This window comes from Sus scrofa, chromosome 7 (assembly GCF_054392235.1).
Source record: "Sus scrofa isolate SSC_HxYL_T2T_F1_AM1 chromosome 7, Sscrofa_HxYL_maternal_Yorkshire_Landrace_v2.0, whole genome shotgun sequence".
In the NCBI taxonomy this organism is placed as follows: domain Eukaryota; kingdom Metazoa; phylum Chordata; class Mammalia; order Artiodactyla; family Suidae; genus Sus; species Sus scrofa.
The window spans coordinates 109,592,791-109,617,224 of record NC_139389.1 but is presented as its reverse complement, the minus strand read 5'-3'; the positions used below and the strand labels follow the sequence as shown (position 1 = coordinate 109,617,224).

General features: G+C 45.5%; 1 pseudogene; it reads left to right on the top strand.

The window, feature by feature from the left end:
* Positions 1-24,162, top strand: part of LOC110261758 (glutamine synthetase pseudogene) — a 61,795-nt pseudogene extending 37,633 nt beyond the window's left edge.
* The last annotated feature ends 272 nt before the right edge of the window (positions 24,163-24,434 follow it).

Below are 24,434 nucleotides of genomic sequence, written 5' to 3'. Positions count from 1 at the left end.
GACAGGCAAAGCTGCCTTCTCAGGATTCCCCCAGATGTCCTGGGGGCTGGGGTTGCTGAAACAAAGGTGCCATAGCCAATGTGCTAATGAATTCTTGAAGCTGCCTAGTGGAAAAGAGGTTACACGGAGCTGTTAAAAATGTTCCTTTCTCTCTTTTCTTAAAAAAGCGGGAGGTTTTCTTTTTTGTGAGTGGGTGTGCACGCGCACACCCACACACACACACACCAGGCCTCTAACCCAAAAAACTTTCACTTTCTAACTGCCCCAAATTACTCCAGTAATTTTCCCATCTCTTCGATCTCAGAATGCTCAGGTTCTGACCTGATTTCTGTTCTTCCCCTTCTGTAACCCAATCCTCTTTCTCAACACCCAGGTGTTACTACTGGTCTCACTTGCATGGCATTCCTTCTGTTTGCTAGTGTACTCTCTCTCTCTCTTTTTTTTTTTTTTTTTTTTTTTTTTTGTCTTTTTGTCTTTTTGTCTTTTTGCCTTTTCTAGGGCCGCTCCCAAGGCATATGGAGGTTCCCAGGCTAGGGGTCAAATCAGAGCTGCAGCTGCCAGCCGATGCCACAGCCATAACCACACCAGATTCAAGATGAATCTGTGACCTACACCACAGTTCACAGCAGCACCAGATCCCCGACCCACTGAGCAAGGCCAGGGATCAAACCCACATCCTCCTGGACACCAGTCGGATTCGTTTCTGCTGCACCACAACGGGAAATCCCTCTTCTCTTTTCTTATGGACTGAAAGCTCCTCAAGAGCAGGTCCCACGCCTTAGTCTTCTTTAACCTGTATCTCCCAAAGCTCCTGGCATCCACAGTCCCTCATTCAAACGCTCAGCAAACGTTTCTTATTTTCATTTAACTCCTCTAATAATAATAATAGCGAATACCTACTGAGACACTGTTCTAGGTACTTCACATAGATGAAGTCACGTAATCTCCTAAAAAAAACCCTCACATTATCCCCCATTTGCAGATGGGAAAACTGGTGCCCAAGTTGGCTGAGTAATTGTCCGCAGGTCACAGAGCCAGTAAATCACAGCAGAGCTGAGATTTGAACCCAAGTCTGTATCTGGCTCCACTGTCTTCTAAACGACTTGGTTATATTATCACACAATGTGCATAAGCCCCTGAAAAGATTTATCAGTTTAGTCTCCCTTTGCTGTCATAGCCAGAGAACAACTGGCTGGCGTTTAACTTTCCAGGAGTATTTGTCTGAAACTAATTGCATCATATAAGCGTTCCTTGGTTTTGCTCCCACCCACGCAGTCACTGGGAAATCCTACTTTTTTTTTTTTTTTTTTTTTTGCCACACCCATGGCATACGGAAGTTCCCAGGCTAGGGGTCGAATGGGAGCTGCAGCTGCTGGCCACAGCCACAGCCACGGCGATGCAGGATCTGAGCCGCATCTGCGACCTACACCACAGCTCACGGCAATGTAGGGTTCATTACCTCTGAGCTACAACAGGAACTCCCTGAGAAGCCCTACTCTGTATAGAGGGATGAAGAGCTATAGTTGACTCCTCTTCAAATTTGAGAGTCAGGTTAAAAAGAAAAGAAAAAAAAAGCAAACTTATGACTCTGGTAAAAAGCAAGAACATTGGGCTGGAGGTGCCCGAGAGCTAGTTAAACTGTATTTCTGGGTGTGTATGTGAGGGTGTTTCCGCACGAGATTAGCATTTGAATCAGTAAAGCAGGTGGCTCTCCCCACTGTGGATGGGCATCCAAATGCCAGCCTGCAGCTAGAGTAGAACAAAAGGCAGAGGAAAGAGGAATCTGCCCCTTTTCCTTCCTGCCTGCCCATGTGAGCTTCTAGGCACCTCTTGATGTGGTCTCTTCCTGCCCCTAGACTGGGATTTACAACACTGGCTCCCCTGGTTCTCAGGCCTTTGGACTCTACTAGGATTACACCACAGCTGCCTGGGTCTCCAGATCATGGTCCTTAGTGAGATGCAAGAGAGAAACTGGCCTATAGGCCAGTTGCTTCATTTTAGCTTCCACCATCATCAGATGCTTCTTTAGAGTTCACTGCCTTTTGTCCTTTTGTTAAAACATAAACATTTCCAGAAGAAAAGTCATGCATGGCATAAGCCAAAGGGGCCTCTCGTTGTGGAGTAGAGAGACCTGGTGTCTAATCCCAGCCCAGGCACTATCTCTGTAGATAACAGAGATCCACCTTCCACACATGCCATGCCCTGTCAAATAAGGTTGGGTTTGCTATCTCTGAGAACACTTTCAGCTAGTAGAAACTGTGGTCCTTGGTGCAGGTATGGGTGGGCCCCTTGGACAGTCTTCCTCCAGGATAAGATAGATAGTGGCAAAAGCCTGATCAGAAGGCTGGGCTCTCAAGACTGTTGCCTGAGCCCTAGTTTGCCCCTGAGTTGGATCTGGACAAGGACAAGGAGAATGTGGGTCTGTGGACACTGCCAGGCCTCAGCCAGCTCCCACAGCTCCACCTTAGCAAAGTTCTGTTTTGGAAAGGTCCAGGGAGAAATTAATTGGTATAAGCTGGAAGTTGGTTGGCCACATGGAGAACTCAGCTTCCCCCTTCCCTGGGTCCCACTGGCTACAAAAGGAGCTTTGTCTGCCATGGGGCAGCCGGTCCAGGATGTGACCACCAGACGGAATTCAAACTTTAATAGGCTGCAGCGTCTGCTCAGAAATACACAACTCCAAGCTTCTGCACCTCTGCATCAATCCAGGAGATGGGGACTGGGTCTGGCCTGGCTCTGAAGTGTAGGGCTTGGGATAAGCACCAGCTTGGGCCACCCTTCTTCTCCTCTGCCCCCCATGCCTACCCTGAAATGAAACAGAAATGGCCAGGAATTTCACCCAGCAGAAATGGCTGAATGGGTTAAAGGACTTCCCTTTTTCTGTGGTTCCCTCAAAGGTAGAATTTCAAGGCGCTGTCCAGGGTCTTACCTGGGTCAGGAGAGAGTATGGCACACGAATGGGATGGGCAGAACCCAATATTCAGAGGCCACATCACCTTCCCTTCCACCCTCTTCCCAGCCTCCTGCCCTGCTGAGGACCAACTGGGCTCCATCATACCTAAGAGCTAAATGGTAAACTAAAGAAAAAACTGTCTCAGGTACTCCCCTACTCTGTGGAGCCTCTTCCACCCAAGCCCTTTTCTTTCCGGGAAACCACTGTTTTGGTGGAGTTAAATCCCAGTGGAAGAGATGTGTGATGGCAGAGCACTTTCCCAGTGGCCATAAGACCTCACCCGATAAACGATTTCCATAAAAGTAAAGTTGACCCTTCCATGGGGTGAAGGTGGGGAGGGATGGTTTGTGGGGGAGGAGAGCTGCTCTGGCAGGAGAGAGGAAGGAAGCAGTAGTTTTTTGGCTCTGAAAATGTTGCCTAGAGGCATCTTGGATTCTGCCCAGCCTGCAAAAAAAAAAAAAAAAAAAAAAAAGGATCATTCACCACTGTGGCTGCCCCAGCTGTAAAGAAGCATTGAGAGGGTTTGGTCCGTTCACCGGCAGCCAGCCAAGTGTGTGGCCATAACAGCTCTAATATCCAGTTCAGGCCAAAGGAGAATGCCCACTTGCTCATACTGGAAATAAGGGAACGATGTACGATGTACGGTGGAGGGAGCGCTTGACAAGGGAAATGGGTTTAGACGCACAGACACTATGGGAAAGGCTTTCTAGCAGAGGGAACAGAGTCAAGGTCCCATGGCTGGAAGACAAAGGTGCTGGGGGAAGAGTCTGGCAAGGCACACGGTATATGAAGGGCGTAATAGGAAATAAATTTGAAAAGGTCAATTGGGATCCAATTATGGAGGGAGGGCCTTGGGCCATGTTAAAAAAAAAAAAATTGGACGCTCTTCCACGGGCAATGGGAGCATTTTAAGATCTTAGCCAAAAAGTGGCTTAATTAGGGAAATAAACCAAAATTTGCTCAGCACCAAGGAGCAGGCACTCTAGTAATGTTATTACATATAATCCCACAGTGATCCCAGGAGGTAGGTGACAGAATCCCCATGTTGTAGTTGAGGAAATTGAAGTACAAGGAAGCTGGACATTTGTCCAAGTCACACAGCTAAATCCTCACATAGGTACAGCTGACGCTTGAACGACCCGGATTTGAACTGCACAGGTCCACTTAAACCCAGATAAGCGCTTTTTTTATTTTTTAGGATTTTGTCCTTTTAGGGCCACGACCCTCGGCATATGGAGGTTCCCAGGCTAGGGGTCCAATCAGAGCTATAGCTGCCAGCCACAGCCACAGCCACAGCAACACCAGATCCAAGCCATGTCTGCGACTTACACCACAGCTCACAGCAACGCCAGATCCTTAACCCACTGAGCAAGGCCAGGGATCGAACCCACAACCTCATGGCTCCTAGTTGGATTCGTTAACCACTGCACCACGATAGGAACTCCAAACACAAATATCTTTCACTGAATACATACTACAGTACTACGCAATTGTTGGTTGATTTCTTGGAGGTCAGGGGCTGGCTATGAAGTTATATGTAGATTTTCAACCACAGAGAGGGTTGGTGCCTCTAATCCTCATGTTGTTCCAGGGTCAACTACACTCGATATTTCCTTCTTGTGCACGCCTCATGGATAAACTAAATGAGAATGTTCTCCAGCAAAAGTGGACTGACCATCAAGGGAATACCAGGATAATGCGAGAACACAAGAAACGATGGAATTAACCCAGAGGCTGTTCAGCAAGCCTCAAGAGAAACTGGTGTCCAACAAAATGTCAGGGAGTCCCAAGGAGAAGGACTTCTAGGAGAATCTAATGGATCCAAGAAACACATAAAAGAAGTGAAAATTTGGATGATAAAATTGGGGCAGGATGGCAAAGACCCATCTTTCTTCGCTTAAAGAGAAAAAAGGAAACGATCAAAAACCCTGGGGAAAACAAACTGCTAAATGAGAAAGTCATGGTCCAAAAATGAAACAAAATAAGGAGTTCCCATAGTGGCTGAGCAGCTAACAAACCTGACTAGCATCCACGAGGACGAGGGTTCGATCCCTAGCCTTGCTCAGGGGGTTAAGGATCCAGCATTGCCATGAGCTGTGGTGTAGGTTGCAATGTGGTTCGGATCCTTCATCGCTGTGGCTATGGTGCAGGCTGGCGGCTACAGCTCTGATTGGACCCCTAGCCTGGGAACCTCCATATGCCGTGGGTATAGCCCTAAAATAACAAAACAAACCAAAAAAAAAAGGAAAGAAAGAAACAACATAAGAGATAAGATACATTTGAGCAAATGGTTGCACAAAGAGTAAGAAAACCTATTTGAACTTGGGGCTAAAAGTACGGTCCTTGGAGGGACACAAGTGTCTACCCTTGGACATACAGGGAAAGAAATAAAACTATTGACCATCACCAGGACTTACACTCATTTACTCACGCAAAATACACTATTTCAGTTGCTGTTTAATGGTCTTCAAATTTTAGAATGGCTTATGAACCAAAAGGGAAAGGTTCATTAGAGTTTTAGGTCAGGATATAATGTTAACACACTTGACAATATACAAATTTTATAGAAAACGTGACAGGAAGACAGGGGTGTTGTTGATGCTAATATCTCATGGGTAAGGAGTCCAATACAAATGAGAGCTGATGAAATGAAGTCATCAACAGGGGAACAAAAAAGAGTGACCATAGAGTTCAAGAAAAGGGGGACTATTTTATGGGAATTAGACCTTTCACAGTCATGGGACCTGATTCAATAGTCTATGTAAGCCTGTTGCCTCTGTGTCTGGAGTTGGACCTGTGGTCAGCAGGACCAGCAGCTGAGAAGGAAAGATGGAAGCAAGGAAGAGGAAGGACACCCTGGAATCCACAAGGACACCTGGAACCTGAATCTGTCTCCACCTCCAATCACCGTGGTGTGGATGAATTTCTGGATAAGCAGCTGGCCCTGCATGAAGCTGCACATGCCCTTTAGCCCAGGACACAGACAAGCTGAAGGAGAACTAGGAGGAGTGGAGGAGCCCCAGTCTGCAAGCTAACAAGGCAGGGCGTGTGTCAGTGACAGATATGCGCTGCAGTGGCACCTGGCCCTGCACCAAACTTTCAGAGAGTGGAAATGGCTGTTGCCTCACCTCTGCCTTCCAAATTTTGCCTCCAAATGTCCCTCATAGCTAACCCTAACTTGGAACCCTGGTGGGGAGGGTACTTTGGGAAATGTAGTTGCCGCTAAGTTGACTGTACATGCAAATGGATATATTCAGAAAAAACTGGAAGAGGGACAAGGGCAACTGTTAGAGGATGGGTTCCCTGGAAGCCGACACTGAGACGGGTCCTGTGAAAAGAGCAGGACCTTGCAGGACATTTGGTCTTCTCCAAAACATCCATAGGACATTTGGTCCATGCCAAGAGGCCCTTGAACCTGGGTTCCATTCAAAACATCCATGAATGTGTTTGGTCCATGCTCCATGGACCAGTACTAAATTTCAAGGGCTTTGGGGGCATAGACCAAATGTCTCCGTGGACATTTTGGACAGGATCAAATATCAAGGACCTTTTGGCGTGGGCCAAATGTTGGCCTAACGGATGGGAAGGAAACAGGTTGGGCAGAGGAAGAAGTCAAACTTCAATGCAGACTCCACAACGCCTCCACTGACCAGCCCCGAACTCTGAGGTGAACACTCACTGGCCAAGTCCCGCACTGAGCGGAAATAGCCTGGCCTTATTCCCTCACGTGATGCCCTGGGTGAAGTGGCTCTGTACCACTGAGGCTGATCCCAAAGGAGCCGGCAGCTGGCAGCCATCTGCTGACCACTAGTCCCACAGCTGGACAGCAAGTCCTTTTTTTTTTTTTTTTTTTTATGGCTGCACCTGCAGCATCTGGGAGTCCCAGGCCAGGGGTGGCATCAGGGCTGCATCTTCGACCTATGCCACAGCTTGTGGCAACGCCAGATCCTTAACCCACTGAGCAAGGCCAAGGATCAAGCCTGAGTCCTCATAGAATCAATGCCGGGATCTTAACCCCCTGAGCCACCATAGGAACTCCAGCAAGTCCATTTTTGAAGAGGGTGTTTGGATGGTGCTTCTCCCGGTCTACCCAAGTTTACGGATGAGGTAAATCCTGCTTTATCCCAGCAGAGAGACAACAGATAAAGTTCCTCAAGGAACCACCAGGACACAGCAGGATGAGCATGTTATATAACTTAGAACCAAGAACCAAAGCAGTTGAGAGCTACTGCCTCCAAGAGACAGGACTACACCCAAGGCACATGGGACGGAGGTCTGCTTTGAACTATGAGCCCTTCTGTACCATTTTATGTTTCTAACCACGTGCATGTCGTTCTTCGGTTAAATATTTGTAACGTTTTAAAAATTGGGGGTCTGTCTGATTCCAAGCGACATCTCAGAGTCAAGGCCCTGGCAGGCTCATTTGGGGTGAGCAGATGGAAGCTTTGCTTTCTCCAGGGGTGGGCAGGCACAGCTGTGAGTGCCTGGCATGGCTTGGCTTGGCCGGCGGTACCTGGCCCATCCATTCCCAAGGCGGGAAACTGGCCAAGGCTTTCATCTTCTGCCCCAAAAGGATGTGCGCCCAGGCCCTGAGAGTGGGGGGCAGTGTCAGCCCCCGCATTCTGCCGGATGGGGACCTCTCCATTTCTACTGGAGGGCTGCTGAGTTTGGCCTCCCAGAGAAGAGCGGTGCTGTTTTGCATATCTGGACCCCTCCCAAACTTTAACATCTATGATTCAATCTCCAAATAGCAGAGCCTGACACCTGGGAAAGGTCAGCAGTCAGTTGGCACAGGAGCAGCAGCTGGTCTAGTGTGAGGGGCTCCTCGAAGGCTGGCTGCACCCGGTGGTTAATGGGGGAGGGGCTCTCGGGTCAGATGCTGTCCCTTCTTCTTTTTTTTTTTCCTTTCTTATTTATTTATTTATTTGTCTTTTTAGGTCCACACCTGAGGCATCCAGAGGTTCCCAGGCCAGGGGTCCAGTCCAACCACAGCATCACAGGATCTGAGCCACGTCCGCGACCTACACCACAGCTCACGGCAACGCCGGATCCTTAATCCACTGAGCGAGTCCAGGGATCAAACCTGCAACCTCATGGATACCAGTCAAGTTCATTTCTGCTGAGCAACGATGGGAACTCCAGTGTCCCCTCCTATTTTTTTACAAAAAACTTTGAGAAAAATGTATGAGTGGAATACAACTCCAGTACAGGAAGTGAGGAAAATAAAGACAAGTTGGCCGTAACTACACCCCCACCCCACAGTCACTACCTCCTCGTCATGTTTTCTCTCACTTCACTCCCCAACTATCTTTTTTTAAAAATCCAGTTGTAATCACATTGTACATCAGTTTTGCTGCTTGCTAAATGTATAAGTATTTTCTATGTTGTTATATAAGCTTCATAGCTATAATTTTAAATAGCTGCATTTTTTTTTTTTTTTTTTTTTGTCTTTTTGCCATTTCTTGGGCAGCTCCCGCAGCATATGGAGATTCCCAGGCTAGGGGTCAAATTGGAGCTGTAGCCTCTGGCCTACGCCAGAGCCATAGCAACACGGGATCCGAGCCATGTCTACAACCTACACCACAGCTCACGGCAACGCCGGATCCTTAACCCTCTGAGCAAGGTCAGGGATCAAACCCGCAACCTCATGGTTCCTAGTCGGATTCGTTAACCACTGAGCCACGATGGGAACTCCAATAGCTGCATATTCTATAACTGGAATCTAATATATGGCACAAATGAACCTATCTACAGAAAAGAAACAAATTCATGGACATGGAGACCAGACTTGGGGTTGCCAAGGGGGAGGGGGAGAGAGGCGGCTGGACCGGGAGTGTGGGGTTAGTAGTTGCCAACTATTGTATTTGGAGTGGATAAGCAATGAGGTCCTGCTGTATAGCACAGGGAACTATATCTAATCACTTGTGACGGAACATGAGGGAGGATCCTGTGAAAAAAAAAAGACTGTATATAAGTGTATAACTGGGTCACTTCACTACAGAGCAGAAATTGACAGAACATTGTAAATCAACTATAACAAACCAATTTTAAACATTAAATTTAAATAAATATATAAACAAATAGCTGCACAGGGAGTTTCCATTGTGGCTCAGTGGGTTAAGAACCTGACTGCGTCTATGAGGATGCAGGTTCGATCCCTGGCCTTGCTCAGTGGGTGAAGGATCTGGCACTGGTGCAAGCTGCGGCCTAGATTTCAGATGCGGCTTGGATCTCATGTTGCTGTGGCTGTGGTGTAGGCCAGCACTTGCAGCTCCTATTCAACCCCTAGCCTGGGAACTTCCGTATGCCACAGGTGCGGCTATAAAAAGAAAAGGAGAAAAGAAAAAAAAATTAGCTGCATAAGATGAAGCCAAGGACTTTTGTCCCAGAACCTAATAACACAGGACCCTGGTGCAGAGTAGACAATTAAGTCTTTTTTTTTTTTTCTTTAATGAACAGAATGTACGATCAGGTCATAATTTGTTTTACTATTATTCTCTTACTGTGAGGTATATCAGGAACTCGTTTCCAGTTTGTCAAATACAAGTCTTATTTCTTTCCTGCAGAGCCTTCCTTTCTCAGTCAATTTCCCCAACGAACCCCTATACTCCGCTCTTTGCCCACCTCCCCCAAATCACACGCACTCTGTCCTTCACTTACCATAAATCGGCCAGGGGTGTGTGGAGCAGGCCTGAGTGCCCAGCACTGGGTTAAAGAGAAAAGGCAAATCGTGCTCACGGTGGGTTAGCGTAGCAGGAAGCATGGGTCCCCTCTGAGCTGGGGCCCTGCGTGGACTTCAGAGGCAGCGTGTTCTGTCCACACTGCTGTCACCATCAAGTACCCTTCATCCTAAAATAGGGGCCCAGACCCTGGCCATTACTTCATCTCAGTGCGTAGGTTTTTTCATGTGAATTTAAACATTCAAACATCGTGAGCATGTAACATAAACACTCAACCCGCCACGGCATTTTAATGAGGTTCAACTGGGTTCAGCACTCCCATTACTTACAATCGTGCAAAAGCTTTTCGACCCAGATCACTTCCTTAGGCCTGGCCCGTCGCAGCCAAGACAAACTCTGTGTTTTCTGAGCACTTGAAAGTTTGGGGAGACTTATTCCAGGCAGATGGTGAACACCCACAGGGCCCTCCCCGGCTCTGCTTCGCTGGCCCAGCAGTTTGACTGAGCTTCTCAAAAACTCCTGGAGAGGAAATGACTGAGCGATAAACCATGATTGGGAGATGATGCTCCCCACGTGCCCTCGCCCTGCTCCTGTGCTTTGCTTTTTCTTTTTTTTTTAAGGGCCACACCCACGGCATATGGAAGTTCCCAGGCTAGGGGTCGAATCAGAGCTGTAGTTGCCGGCCTACATCACAGCTACAGCAACGCCACATCCAAGCCGTATCTGAGACCTACGCCACAGCTCAGGGCAACACCAGATCCTTAACCTGCTGAGCGAGGCCAGGGATTGAACCCACGACTTCATGGATATTAGTTGGGTTCATTACCAGTGAGCCACAAGGACTCCCATGCTCCCTCGCTTTTCAAATTTCAGCCTCATCTGCGGCTCTTAGCCACTTGCCACAGAGCAAGGAAGGAGTTATTCATATTTCCATTTGACAGATGTGGCAGCTGAGGTCTAGAAAGATAAAGTGACTTGTGCAAGGCCATACAACAAGGAACTAGTTGTCCAAGGTTTCTTCTACTAAACGGATTTAGGTACAGACTAAGCTGTTATAATAAAGAGGCTTTAAAATGTCCAGGACAGGAGTTTCCGTCGTGGCTCAGTGGTTAATGAATCTGACTAGGAACCATGGGGTTTCGGGTTCGATCCCTGGCTTTGCTCAGTGGGTTAAGGATCCGGCATTGCCATGAGCTATGGTGTGGGTTGCAAACAGGGCTCGGATCCCGAGTTGCTGTGGCTCTGGCGTAGGCTGGTGGCTACAGCTCCAATTCGACTCCTAGCCTGGGAACCTCCATATGCCACGAGAGCAGCCCAAGAAATGGCAAAAAGACCGAAAAAAAAAAAAAAATTGTCCAGGACATGGGTAGGTGGTCTGGGCCATCAGGTGACTCTACCATCGTCAACATACAGCTTCCATTGCTGAGTCCAAAATGGCTTCTCCAGTGGTCCTCACCGCCTGCCACAAGAAGGGGGAAGGGGAGAGGTCTCGGGTTCCTTATAGGGCCAACTCAAACATGGATCACGCCTACTCGCATTCCAGTGGCTGCAAAGTAGTTGTACAGACATACCAAGAAGCACAGGAGGCTGGGTGGCATGAACCCGGTTCAACCTCAGCTCTACCACTGAGAGAAGGGGAAGGGGTCTCAGTGGACAATCAGCACACACATCATGGGTGAACCCAAAGGTGGCTGAGGAGGGAAGCTCAGGGAGGGCCCAGTTTCGGCGGCTCTGAGTATCCTGGAGTTTGCTGCCTAATCACTCTGTCGCGCTCGTGGCCAGGCTCTTCTGGCCAGGGGATGGGGTTATGGTCCATACTGTCCCAGGCTCAGCATACACAAAAAACCAACACATGGAAACTGACCTTGACCACTAGGAGCTCACATTTTAAGGGGCAAAAAACATAAACAGGACATGCGGACCAAAGAACAAAGTATGAAACCAATAGATGCCTGAATGGCAAGGCTTAGACCCATAGGAGACCAGGGTTTCCCTAGCAAGGGGCCAGGGCATCCAAGGATAAAGTGGAAATCCCTGAACTGGTCCTCAAGCCTTGTCTCCTTCCCCCCTTTCTTCCCATCGCCTCCCCCTTACTCTCCCCACTCATCCTCTAAACATGACCTGCATTCACCTCTCTCCTTTGCTCTGCCAGCTTAGCTCAGATGACATCTCCTTATCAAGAGTTCCCTGAATCTCTCAAACAAAAATTCGTCTCCTTTGTCTCTATAATACCAAAGTACTTTAAAGATAATTTTTTTATAGCTACACCCACAACATAATGGAAGTTCCTGGGCTAGGGATTGAATCTGAGCTGCAGCTGCGGCAACACCAGATCCTTAACCCACTGCACCAGGCTGGGGTGGAATCCTCACCTTTGCAGCAAACCAAGCTGTTGCAATTGGATTCTTAACCCACTGTGCCACAGTGGGAACTCCTGATATGCATATTAAAAAGTATTTCGGGGAGTTCCCATGGTGGTTCAGTGGTTAACAAGCCTGATTAGTATCCACAAGGACGAAAGTTCAATCCCTGTCCTTGCTCAGTGGGTTAAGAATTCAGCATTGTCGTGAGCTGTGGTGTAGGTCACAGATGCAGGCGGCTTGGATCCCTTGTTATTGTGGCTGTAGTGTAGGTCAGCAGCTACAGCTCCAATTCAACCTCTAGCCTAAGAACCTTCTTATGCTGTGGGTGCTGCCCTAAAAAGACAAGAGATAAATAAATAAATAAATATATAAATAAAAAGTGCTTTGGGGAGTTCCCACTGTGGCACAGTCGGTTAAAAATCTGACTATAGGGAGTTCCCGCCATGGCTCAGTGGTTAACAAATCTGACTTGGAACCATGAGGTTGCCTCGCTCAGTGGGTTAAGGATCCGGCGTTGCCGTGAGCTGTGGTGTAGGTTGCAGACGTGGCTCGGATCCCACGTTGCTGTGGCTCTAGCGTAGGTGGGTGGCTACAGCTCTGATTCAACCCCTAGCCTGGGAACATCCATATGCTGTGGGAGAGGCCCTAGAAAAAGCAAAAAGCCAAAAAAAAAAAAAAGAATCTGTGGTGGTTTGGTTCACTGCAGAGTAGAGTGTTCAATCTGAGCTCATCGCAGCAGGTTAAAGGATCAGGTGTTGCCACAGCTGCAGCATAGGTCACAGTTGTGGCTGGGATTCAATCCCTGACCTGAGAACTTCCATGTGCCACAGGTGCGACCATAAAAAAAATGCATATCAAATCATTTATCGCATTGTATGTATTGTGATCAGTTGGGCATAAATGTGTCCCTCACTCTATCTAGAATAAGAATTTCACCAAATCTTGTACACCAGTGCTTAACACAGTAAAGTACCTGGAAAATAATGCGGGTTAAACAAATGAGTGACCCTTAAAATGACCCTCAAAATTGGGTCTTACAAAGCGCCCTACATCTCCTGCACAATGTGTAGACAATGCCTAGCATGTAGTTGGTGCTCAGTAAATGGAGTTTGACCGACTTAACTTGAACTTAGTTAAAGAGATGTGCTATCAGGAACAGCAAAGATGGGGCCCAGAAGGCACGACTCACATGATGCCAACTCAGTCCAGTTGCCCTGATCAGATTTTCATAGCCTCTAGTTCCCATAGGTCCAGCTTGGTCTGCCCAGCAGATGCGAAGCTTGTGATACATGCGGCAGTTTGTCTGGAGCTGGGGCCAACCTCGCTGCTTTTTGGCTCCCACTCCTTTTCTCTCCCCATACTCACTCCCCAAGGCTCAGTCCTTGTCCTGCAGCTCTGGTCCTCACCCACCGTCCGCCAGGGAGTCTCGGGTCCTTAACAGGACACTACTGGGTCTCTTTGTATTCAGGGTCTCTTTCATGCCAAGCACACCACCCAGCACTAAGGCAGAGTAGTGAACTGGAATGAAAAGATCCCTGCCCACATGACATGTAACACCTAGCAGGAGATCATGCTAAGCTAAATGACCCCAAAGTGACATGCTCAGGTGTGACTGCCACCTGGAGAGTAGCTTCTGCCTTCAGGACCCCAAGCACTTCACACTCAGCATGTCTTCCCTCTGGAACTAGGATTCAGAGAACATGCAGGTGAATTCACCATCCGAGTCCCAGACCTGCCTCCTGCCAGCCGTGAGCACATCTGTTATCCTCTCCAAACCTGTCCCTCATCTCTAAAATGAGGTCAGTGACAACATCTGTTCTGCCTTCCTTTCAGAGTTAGATGAGGACTTAAGGTGTGTGAAAGAGCTCTAACAGCTGTGATAAATGTTGCTCCTAGAGCTGTAATAAATGGCGCTTATTACTGTTGTTATCATTAGTATTGTTATTCCTAAGTAACCCTTCCTCCTAATTTTTCCCCTCTGATTGTCAAGGGTGCTAGCATTCTCCCAGTTCCCCTGAAGTAATCTGTTGTTTCTCTCTCTAAATCTTTTCTCTCCTTCATCAGATACTGAAGCTTCCTGAGGGCAGCATAGCTCAGAGGCCTCCATCCCCCTGGCTACAATGATTGGCTCAAAGAATGGGCACATGACCCAAGCCAGCCAATAGGAATCCTTCTGGGAGTTTCTCACCAAAGCTATGAAAGAAATAGTCCCTTTCTGGTGAGAGGGTATGATTTGGGGGCTCCAGCAACAACTGATACCTGTCATGTGAAGACAGCTTGTCTAAAGAGTAAGCCAGGCAGAGGCAAGAGGTGGAGAAAAAAAAAGACTATCCTGGATCACACCGTTCCTAAACCCAGATGCAACCCAACCTCCTGGGCACACAAATGAAGGTAAGCTCTCTTTTACGTAAGCTTATTGAGTTGGGTTTCTATCATGCAAAAATGGAAGACTCCTGATCAGTTCAGGTCAATTTCTATTTGTCCATTTGTTTCAACCCCAGCATTTGATCCATTGGAGCTTAAACAAAGCCCCTTCCACTACATGGTTCTGCCACCATCCTGGCCAGACTCCGTCTCACACCTGGAGGCAGCCTGGTGGGGAGAGCTGAGGGATTAGAGCCAGATAGAGCTAGAGTGAATCCCAGCTCCAATACTCATCGGTCATGTGATCTTGGGCTTCTCTGGCCCTCAGCACTTTCGTCTATAAGGCGGAACAACTAATCCATACCATTCATGACTATTATGAATATGAAATAAAAAGATATCTATTAGGGCCTGGTGGACTCAATAAGAGGCAGATAGGGAGTTCCCTGGTAGTCCAGTGGGTAGGATTCCATGCTTTCACTGCTGTAGCCTGGATTCAATCCCTGGTCTGAAATCTAGACTTGGGCTTGGGACTGAGAATCCCACCTCGAGCCATTGCATGCCATGGCAAGAGAGAAAGAAAGGAGGGAAGGAAGGAAGGAAGGTAGGAAGGAAGGAAAAAGAGAGAGAGAGAGAGAAAGAAAGAAAGAAAGAAAGAAAGAAAGAAAGAAAGAAAGAAAGAAAGAAAGAAAGACAGCTATAATTGTCATAAAAATATAGTGACCTCCTAAATCTGAAAGTAGGGAGAAAGCAATGCATTGATCCCGTTTTCAGTTGGAGGCCCTGATTATCTTTCTCTGAGCACAAACATTAAAAAATGACCATAGCCCAGTCTGAGAAAATGGGGCCCTGGCAGCTACGGATGCTTAGGAGTCACTGGGTAGAACAGGAGATGACAGAAGTGCTGGAAAAAGGGATGCTTGGGCAGGGATGGCCTCCCAAGAACCACACAGCCAATCAGAGGCAAGTACCTAGAGACACCAGGCCAGGGGAGGTTGGGGCTGGGATAAAGATCTGGTCCCAAGAAATAAGGAGAATCCTCTCCAAGGAGATGTTGAGGACGGGGTCGGTGCTTAGGAACTCAGTAGATTCATGATTGGCTATGAGTCTCTAGTTTGTAGGCTCTCTGCAAAATACCAAATTGGCATCTACCATTTCCTTTTCACGACCGATGATCTGGCTCATTGTTCCTGAAGGAAGAAAACAGCACTAGGAGGCTGGTGTCTGGGTCTATGACCTCATTTGCAGTTGGCGGGCTCTGTGACCTTGGGAAAGCAGTCTCCCCACTCTGGCCCTTTGTTCCTTCACCTGCTTAGAGGGATGGAAAATGGGAGGTGGCTGATGTTCTTTCAATTCCCTTCCAGAGCTAACATTCCAAGTCCAGGCCACCCTCAAGCCTTAAGGGGTTAATCAGGCTGGGCCCAGCGCCCCCCTACCCAGACCACACCAAGGGCTTTTGTTTGCAAAGAACCCCAGGTAGGGTGTGGGGAGGGTGCAGCCTCCCCAGTTTCCCTAGATGTTTATCCTGAGAGGAATGATGGGGTGTGCATGAAGGTAGGCAGCCCTGGGGACATTCTCCTTGCTGGACAGTGCTGCCTCTGTGACACCTCCACGTGGAGAAAGGTGAACCAGGAGCTAGGGGGTGAACGTCCCTGTTTAACAGCTTTCCGTTTGTTTACCCAAAAAATATTGTTCCATCATAAAAATTCCCAAAATAGTTCCTTCCCTGGCCAGACTGACTGGCGGGCGCCCAGCTTGGGAGCCCAGTCTTGCTGGAGACACACTCCCAGGGAGGCAAAATTAGCCAGGAAAGTTGGGGGCTGCAGTTTGGGGACCACCAGCTCCACACATCCTGTGGGGTGCAACACAGGGTCTAGAGCCACAGAAGCCTCTCTCGTGGTGGGGGCGGGGGGGTCCTAAGGGCAGTGACAGGATTTTCTGAGGCTCAGCAAGTTTATTTTTAGCTAAGAAGGGCTTGAAGGGGATTGAGGGGTGGGTCTCATCAGCTGGAGGTGGGAAAAATGCTTTGCCCTCTGCTGGAATGGTCTCTCCCGCACTCATATTCTGGCACCTTCTCATCCCACAATTCTCAACTTTAAGCAGCTATTAAAGCCCTCCCCTGAAAATGACTCAAACGAGGGCCACAGCTCTTCAGTCTCAAAATATTCTTCCTTCTCCCTTTGGAGAACTTACCACAGTTTGTACTTAGACATATGAATATCAGTCTTTCCCATAGTCTATAAGGTTCTTGGGCAGAGAACACTGCTCAGAACTTATCCCCAGTACCTTGCACAGAGTAGGTGCTCAGTAAGGATCCTTCCCATTTATGAAATAACTTAATAACTTGCTTAATGTTTAGAAAACCTAATTAATTTGTCCAAGGTCACACAACTCACAAGTGTCAGAGGTGGAATTTGAACCCAAGTCTGTCTGACTCCAAAATCCAGGTCTTAACTCCACTATCCTGCTCCACATGATCCATGAGCCTGGACGAGTCACAGAATTGAGAGGGCACTGAGCAGCCATAGGTGCATCTTCTCTGTCATTATCTTCCTGTCCCATGGTGGGGAAGAAGGAAGGTGTATAAGTTGTCCCCAAGAAGATTCAATTCTTGGCCCAGTATCTCACATGTAATAGGTGCTCAGTAAGTAAGTGTTGGGCCAGTATTCCCTCTGCCAGGGACCCCTGACATCTCCTGGTGACATACCAGTCTTGTGGGGACCTGTTTCCATTTGGGGATGAAAGAATAAAGGAGAGGGACGTATAAAAATGATTCCACCCCATCCCTCTAACTTAGTTCTCCTGTCCCCCACCCCAACCTAACTGGAGCAGGACCCCAAATGGGAAAATGACCCTGTTAGCCATTCTCATTGATGACTTACTACAGCAGCCCACAGCTTCCAGCTTCAAGCAACGGTGGGCACACCCCTCCCAGTCTCCTCAAAGGTCCTATGTTTATACCCAGACCTACCCCATTCCAACCTCCCCATACCTTAAAATTTCATAACCTTATGCAAAGTGGAAACAAATTCACCTTAGAATTTAATAACTTCATCAATGGACTGATCCTCTAGATAGAAAATCAATAAGGCAACAGAGATCCTAAATCACACAATAGAAAAGTTAGACCTAATTGACATTTTAAGGACATTACATCCAAAAAAGTCAGAATATACATTCTCCTCAAGTGCACATGGAACATTCCCAGGGATCAATCACATACTGGGGCACAAAGCTAACCTCAACAAATTTAAGAGTATAGAAATTATTTCAAGTATCTTCTCTTACCACAGTGGCATGAAACTAGAAATCAACCACAGGAAAAGATGTGAGAAAAAACTGACTACATGGAGACTAAACAACATGCTACTAAAACACCAATGGGTCAATGAGGAAATCAAAAAGGAAATTAAAAAATACCTCAAAACAAATGATATTGAAAACACAACATTCAAAATATATGGGATGCTGCAAAAACAGTGTTCAGAGGGAAGTTCATAGAAATACAGGCCTTCCTCAAAAAAGAAGAAAAATGTAAAATCAACAACTTAACCCACCACCTCAAAGAGTTAGAAAAAGAAGAACAATCAAAACCTAAAGTCAGCACAAGGAAGGAAATCATAAAGATCAGAGAGGAAATCAATAAAATAGAGATTCAAAAAACAATAGAAAAAAATCAATAAAACCAAGAGCTGGTTCTTTGAAAGGGAAAACAAAATTGACAAACCTCTGGCCAGACTCACCAAGAAGAGGAGAGAAAAAGCCCAAATAAACAAAATAAGAAATGAAAAAGGTGAAATCTCAATGGATACTGCAGAAATACAAAAAAGCCATAAAAGAATACTATGAATAATTATATGACAACAAATTTGACAACCTAGAAGAAATGTGCAACTTTCTAGAGACTTAGAGCCCACCAAAACTGAATTAAGAAGAACTAGATCTGAGTTGCTGTGACTATGGCGTAGGCTGGTGGCTACAGCTCCTATTCAGCTCCTAGCCGGGAACTTCCATGGGCTGAGGGTGCGACCCTAAAATAGCAAAAAAAAAAAAAAAAAAAAAAAAAAAGAGAGAGAGAAATAAATCAACTAAACAGATGGGTCACTAGAAATGAAATTGAATATGTAATAAAAACACTCCCTACAAACAAAAAGTCCAGGACCAGATAGCTTCACAGGCAAATTCTACCAAACATACAAAGAAGAACTTATACCAGGCCTTCTTAAACTTTTCCAAAAGACTGAAGAAGGAACACTCCCAAAGACATTCTATGAAGCCACCATCACCCTAATACCAAAACCAAAGATACTACCAAAAAAGAAAATTATAGGCCAATATCTTTGATGAATATAGATGAAAAATTCTCAACAAAATTTTAGCCAGCTGAATCCAACAACATATAAATAAGGTCATGAACCATGACCAAGGTGGGAATCATCCCAAATTCACAAAGATGGTTCAACATACACAAATCAATCAACGTCATACACCACATTGACAAAAGAAAAGTCAAAAACCACATGATCATCTCAGTAGATGCACAAAAAGCATTTGACAAAGTCCAATATCCATTCATGATAAAAACTCTTATCAAAGTGTGTATGAAGGAACATACCTTAACATAATAAAATCTACTTATAACAAACCCACAGCAAATATAATACTCAATGGAGAAAAGCTGAAAGCCTTCCCCCTAAAATCTGGAACAAGACAAGGATACCCACTCTCACCACTTTTGTTCAACATAGTCTTGGAAGACCTAGCCACAGCCATCAGACAAACAAAAGAAATAAAAGATATCCAAACTGGAAGAGAAGAGGTAAAATTGTCACTCTATAAAGATGACATGATACTATATATAGAAAACCCTAAGGACTCCACACAAAAACTACTTGAATTGATCAAAGAATTTAGCAAAGTAGCAGGATACAAGATTAACATCCAGAAATTTGTTGCATTTCTGTATACTAACAATGAAATATTAGAAAAGGAACATGGAGTTCCCACCGTGGTGCAGTGGTTAACGAATCCGACAATGAACCATGAGGTTGCGGGTTCGATCCCTGCCCTTGCTCAGTGGGTTAATGATCTGACGTTGCCGTGAGCTGTGGTGTAGGTTGTAGACGCAGCTCGGATCCCGCATTGCTGTGGCTCTGGCATAGGCCAGTGGCTACAGCTCTGATTCAACCCCTAGCCTGGGAACCTCCATGTGCCACGGGAGCAGCCCAAAGAAATAGCAAAAAGACAAAAAAAAAAAAGAAAGAAAGAAAGAAAAGGAACATAAAAATACAACACCTTTTAAAATCACACCCCCCAAAAATTAAATACCTAGGAATAAACCTGATCAAGAAGGTGAAAGGATTATATGATGAGAACTATAAGACATTAATCAAGGAAATTAAAGAGGATTCAAAGAAATAAAAAGATATCCCATGTTCCTGGATTAGAAGAATTAACATTGTAAAAATGGCCATACTACCCAAGGCAATCTACAAATTCAATGCAATCCCTATCAAATTACCCATGACATTTTTCACAGAACTAGAACAAACAATCCAAAAATTTATATGCTACCATAAAAGACCCAGAATTGCCAAAGCAATCCTGAGGAACAAAAACCAAGCAGGAGGCTTAACTCTCCCAGAATTCAGGCAATATTACAAAGCCACAGTAATCAAGACAGTGTGGTAGTGGCACCAAAACAGACATACAGACCAATGAAGCAGAATAGAAAACAGAATAGAATGACCATCACTAGTAAGTTCACAAATAACAAATGCTGGAGAGGGTGTGGAGAAAAGGGAACCTTCATGCACTCTTGGTGGGAATGTAAATTGGTATAACCACTATGGAAAACAGTATGGAGGTAATTTAGAAAACTAAATATAGAGCTGCCATATGACCCAGCAATCCCCCTCTTGGGTATATATCTGGACAAAACTTTCCTTGAAAAAGACACATGCACCCCTATGTTCATTGCAGCACTATTTACAATAGCCAAGACATGGAAAAAACCTAAATGTCCATCAACAAATGATTGGATTAAGAAGATGTGGCACATATATACAATGGAATACTACTCAGCCCCCCAAAAAGAACAAAATAATGCCATTTGCAGCAACATGGATCGAACTAGAGACTCACATATTAAGTGAAGTAAGTCAGAAAGAGGAAGACAAATACCATAAGATTTCACTTATATCTGGAATCTAATATATGGCACAAACGAACCTTTCCACAGAAAAGAAACTCATGGACTTGGAGAACAGACTTGTGGTTGCCAAGGGGGTGGGGGGGTGGACTGGGAGTTTGGGATTAATAGATGCAAACTCTTGCATTTGGAGTGGATAAGCAATGAGATCCTGCTGTGTAGCACAGGAACCTATACCTAGTCACTTGTGATGGAACATGATGGAGGATAATGTGAGAAAAAGAATATATATGTATATATGACTGAGTCACTTTGCTGTACAGTAGAAGTTGACAGAACACTGTAAATCAACTATAATGGAAAAGATAAAAACCATATAAACTTTTAAAAATGAAAAATAAAAAAATACCAATGCCAAAAAAAAGAGTTTAATAACTTCAGGGAGTTCCCCTTGTGGCTCAGGGGGTTATGAACTTGACTAGTACCCATGAGGATGCAGGTTCTATCCTTGGCCTTGCTCATTGGGTCGGGAATCTGGCATTGCCGTGAGCTGCAGTGTAGGTTGCAGACGTGGCTCAGATCCCGCATTGCTGTGGCTGTGGTGCAGGCTGGCAGCTGCAGCTCTGATTCTCAGCCTCTAGCCTGGGAACTTCCATATGCCGCCAGTGTGGCTCTAAAGAGCAAAAAAGAAAAAAAAAAAAAAAGAATTTAAAAACTTCAGTTTACTTAATGAAACAAATCCACCATAGAATAAAATGCTAATTTTGTTGATCTAGAATATGCAATCTAGGTGAATAGACTGGCTTGCCTTGCAAACTAGCTTTAAAACAAGCCCCCACCACATTCTGGGAAGAGAGAGAGCGAAAGCGCTATGAAGAGTGAAGATGCTGCCTCAAGCCATTCCCCCCTCAGCGAGCAGAGGCTCCACAGAAGGAGGAACAAATGGCAGATATTCCCTCAGCAGCTGGTTTCAGGTCCTCCAACAATTAGCATCTTTTGGTTTGGCACCTTGAGCGGATTCTGATGTAAGAAGATGTGTACGTTTTCATAGATCTTGCTCCTAAATTTAAGACAACAACTTTGTGATACACAAAGCCATGCATACATCCCATTTTAGGAGGGAAGTTATTTTCAAGGGATAATTTTACAGAACATGCTTTTCTTCTTTACATACTGACTTTAGGACCTGACCTCCACTTAGCATCCAACAATACTGTCGTTCACATTCATTGTGGGGAAATCAGACCATAGATCCAAACCAGGAAAAAAGCAATCCCCTGGAATCCCACCACTCAGGGATAACTACCAAGCACTTTTGAAGGGCTTTTTTCAAGGCAGGTGTGTACAAATGAATATTTACTTTATCCATATTTTCTAAATGAAAAGCTGGACAGAAGATGGTCTTTTGAAATCTAGAAGTTGTCATTTTTTTTTTAAACGTCTTTTCTTTAAGAATACAGTGGGCTTGATTCTTTGCTTCTCAAACGCCCTTCCATACTCTGGGCCAATTCTCCACACTGTTAATATTTGTATCAGAAAACCCCTTGGCATCCTCAATTCTAAGCAGGTGAGAGTCAGAATCATTCCCAATGGAAAAGGGCCCAAAGGAAGGAGGATGCATTTTTTTTTTCTTCTTTTCAGTTGGCCTCCGGTTAGCCCTGTAGGAAGCAGACCCAAGAAGACGGAATCACTTCCATAAATCACACCTATATTCTGTCTCCCCCGCTGCGTGATGCTGAGCCATCATCATCATGGTACAGATGGTACCATGTACCATTGGGTCCAGATGGTACCCAACACTTGTACCATCTAGAAACAAGTAGGCTCATCACCATGTCCTCTTGAGACCAGATGAAACAAGGAGAAACTGAAGGAACACTTTGGCTGAGGGAGCGATTTAGAAAATGAACGCTCTCCCCTTGTCCCATTCAAACCATTTCTAGCCTCAGCTTCTTTTCCCAGTTGAGAAAAAAGGGGTAATTTTGGCAAAGTGGAGTATCTGGGTAGCACCCCCAGCCACCTTGCCTCTCCTCCCGCACCCCATCCTCGCCACCTGCCCACCCTGCTGCCCACTGGCCACTCAGGACACCTTCACCACGGCCACCTCAGCCAGTCCCACTTGAACAAAAGCATCCAGCAAGTGGTCGTGTGCCTGCCTTAGGATGAGAAAGCCCAAGCTACGTGAATCTGGATTAACGGTGCTAGAGGAGTTGCCCAAGTGGCACTTTGATGGCTCTAGACTTTTCAGTCTGAAGGCTCCAAGAGTGACATGTATCTTGTCCCTGCTACTGTGTTTCAGGATGCTGTCTTCAAGGACCCCAATAAGCTGGTGTTCTGTGAAGTCTTCAGATGCAACTGAAAGCCCACAGAGACCATTTGAAGGCACACGTGTAAACAGATCACAGACATGGTGAGAAATCAGCATTCCTGGTTTGGAGCGGAGCAGGAATATACTCTCACAGACACAGACGAGCACCCTTCGCTTGGCTTTCCAAGCGCTTCCCTGGGCCCCCAGGTCCATACGGCTGCCATGGGAGTAGACAAAGCTTGTGGCAGGGGTATTGTGGAGGCTCACTACCAGGCCTGCTTGTACACAGATGTCAAGGTTGCAGGGACAGAGAGTTCCCTGGTGGCCTAGAGGTTAAGGATTTGGCATTGTCACTGCAGTTGCTCAGGTTCAATTCCTGGACCAGGAACTTCCACATGCCATGCATGCAGCCAAAAAAATAATAAATAAATAAATTGTGTGTGTTTGTGTGTGTGTGTGTATAATCTTTTTTATATATAATCTTTTATAATATAGAATAATTATATATAATTATTATAATTGTAATTCATAATTTTATATATAATATGTAATTTATAATCTTTTATAATAATATACAGAATAATTATATAATTATATTATTTTATATTATAATTTATATATTATATCATTTATATATAATCTTTTATAATAATATACAGAATAATTATATATATTATTATAATTTTATGCCATAATTTTACATATAATATATAATTTATATATAATCTTTTATAATAATATATAATATTTATAATTATATATAATTGTAATAATTATGTATTATAATTACATATATAATCTTTTATATGTATATATAAAAGATTGCAAGGGCAGAATGCCAAGGTCATGCCTGCCTAGTGGGAGTTCCAGAAAAGACCCTGCGAAAGGATGGACGTGGGACATCATCTCTGGGTGGTTCATTTCATCAGGCATCATCTATGTGAAGACTTCGGAATGAGAGCAACCTGAGATCCTAAGCCCATCCCTGGAACCTGGAATGGTGCAGGTTGCAGCACCAACCTCAGCACCAAGGTACCTCCTGAGGTATCTTGAGGAGGCTTGTGGAGAAACTGCATAAGTGGAGCCTATGATCGAGGGGGACCTGGGGAATGCCTGGTACTTACCTGGACTCCACGGAAACCTCCAACATCAATGACTTTTCTGCTGGGGTGGCCAACCGTGGTGCTAGCATCTGATTCCTTGGACTGTCAGCCAAGAAAAGAAGGGTTCCTATGAAGACTGTCACCCCTCTGCCAACTGTGAGCCCTTTTCAGGAACAGAAGCCTTCATCCACGTGTCTTTACAGCACAACTGGCAGTGAGCCCATCCAGTACAAGAACTAAGACTTGCAGCCATCCAAGCCCTCATAATTCTGCATCCCATTCCCGTGCTGGCTTACCCCTCTCTCAATTGTCCTAATAGCTGTAATTCAAAGGACAGGGTATCAAGGTCTTTTTTTTATTCCTAAAGAGAGAGAGAACTTGAAGAGCAATAGGGTTCAGTGTTGAGTACTAACTAGGAAAAAAAAATATGTTCAATACACTATGTATTTTCTAAGGGCCTGGGCCCATTTCACTTCACTTTCTTCAGTGTTTGGTGGTTGCAAATCTAGTCC